This window comes from Camelus bactrianus, unplaced genomic scaffold (genome assembly GCF_048773025.1).
Source record: "Camelus bactrianus isolate YW-2024 breed Bactrian camel unplaced genomic scaffold, ASM4877302v1 HiC_scaffold_56, whole genome shotgun sequence".
NCBI lineage: Eukaryota > Metazoa > Chordata > Mammalia > Artiodactyla > Camelidae > Camelus > Camelus bactrianus.
In genome coordinates, this window is record NW_027413973.1 from 500 (window position 1) to 2,609 (window position 2,110).

Sequence of the window (2,110 nt, forward strand, 5' to 3'; positions counted from 1 at the left end):
CACGTATACTTTTTTCAGGATAGGTTATTACAAGCTATTGAACATAGTTCCCTGTGCTAGACAGTAGGACCTACTTGTGTACCTAGTTTGTATAGGGTGGTTTATATCTGCTAATCCCAAACTCCTGATTTATCCCTCTGCCCTCCCCCGTTCCTCCACCCTACCCTGTCCCCTGTGTTAACCATCGGTTTCTTTTCCATGTCTGCGAGTCCAGTCTGTTTCTGGTTTGTAAATAGGTTCCTTGGAGTCTTTTTAAAATGGAGTTATTTATGTATGGATGGGTGTCTTGACTTACTTTCAGATCCCACCTAGAAGTGATGGCATAGGATATCTGTCTTCCTCTGGGTGACTGACATCACTAAAGCTACGGAACGCTTCACGTATGTGCGTGTGTCGTCCACGTTCAGGGGCCGTGCTGATCTTCTCTGGATGGTTCCCCGTGTTAGTCGATGTGCTGTGGCAGCAAGCGCTTGCCTTAGGGTTTTTGTCTCAACCTGAAAGCCGGCCCGGAGACTGAAGGTCTTCTAGTTGCCTCCACTATCTGCCTAGGACCATCTCCACGAACGTTTCCCATTTTCTCTCACCCTTTTGTCTTGGCATCATTGAGTACTAAAATGCTCCGTCTCCTGAAGCCCTGCAGACTGAAGCTGGACAACGGGAGGTAAACGTCAGAGAAATGGCCACAACAGCTCCTGTGGAAACCATCCTAGGGCCTGTTTTTGGAGGAGCCGCTCAGAGAGTTGAGCCGAACACCCCAGGACATCATCAGAGGCATTTCAAACTGCTCGAGCCGTTTCGATGACCCCGATGTGTGGAAATCTCCTACCAGACTGACCCCCTACTCCCGGCCCTGAATCTGGTTTCTCATCTGCTCCAATGATTAACCTTTTTTGCTGTACTTTGGTTTTCCACACAAGTGCCTCTTAGGCGATACCTGACTGCTTGCTCCCTAGGCCTAGCTTCAGAAGCCCATCGACACCACCGCCTCCTGAGACGAGATACTACAACTGTTTCCTTGAACAGACCTGTTCTCAGAACTAAGAAACTGGGTCCATGAAACGCAGGCCCTCTAGGAAACTATTCCCTCCCTCCTGCCCCACACACCACGCGCACGCACGCACGCACGGACGCACATGCACAGTCAACAGCCCAGCTTTTAATGTGTAAAACTTCCAGGGAAGTTACAGAATAGGGAAATGTTGGGGTCCAGAGTAGGCTGCCCCAAAATGTGCCCGATGGACTATGCTGAATGAAAGGGACTTCACAACTGGCCAAGGGGGAGGGTATAGGTCAGTGGTAGAGTGTGTGCTTAGCAAGCAAGCACAAGGTCCTGGGTTTAATCCCCAGTACCTCCGGTCAAAATAAATACATAAAATCGAATTCCTCTCCCCGCCCCCCCCCCCCAAAGTATACACTGCTGTATGTCAACTCTGTCTCAATAAAACTGGAAGAAAAAAGGAAAAAAAAAAAAAAGATTTAACAAAAGAAAGAAAGAAACAAACAAAGAACTGCCCGAGGCAAGAGGAACACTCTGGCCCTCCTTTCTGCCTCCCTGGAAGCAGGGGAAAAAGAATTTTGTTTTTTTAAAGTCTCCCATCCCAGAGGAATCTATCAAGTCAGAGGTCTGCTTCCATGCCCTTCCATGATTCTCAAACGGTGTAGTGGGGTTTACCCAGATTAGGAAAAGGAGGGGACTCCTTTGGCCTGAGACCAGGCGAGATTCTCCCCCCTCCCTCCCGCCTCCCTCCGTGCAGTTGGGACGGGGTGGCCTAAGGGTGGGGAAATTGAAACCAAAGAACAAAAGCCGTTCAACAGAGAGGAGCCGGAGGCCAAGTCAAAGGCTCTGACCTGAGCACAGAGCTTTCTGCATTTGAATGAAGCGATTGAACGAGGCCCTGCCGAATGGATCCTCCTGACGTCCCCGCCCCCGCTTCCAGGAGACAGTCAGTCGATTTGGGGACCGATCGGTGGAGAAGGCCTGGGAGGCGGCGGCGGCGGCGGTGGCGGCGGCGGCGGCGGAAGCAGCGGCGGGGGCGGGGGGGGGGGTGGAGCGCGGGCGGGGGCGGGACAACGGTCGCTCCAACTCTGCCTGCCTGCCTGCCTGCCTGCC

At 52.2% G+C, this 2,110-nt stretch overlaps 1 non-coding gene across 1 annotated transcript; it reads right to left on the reverse strand.

Annotated features, from left to right (window-relative positions):
* Positions 1 to 360: 360 nt before the first annotated feature.
* Positions 361 to 470, reverse strand: LOC141577005 (U6 spliceosomal RNA). The gene has a single exon (XR_012505436.1). It is a non-coding gene; the product is annotated as a U6 spliceosomal RNA (small nuclear RNA).
* Positions 471 to 2,110: the final 1,640 nt, after the last annotated feature.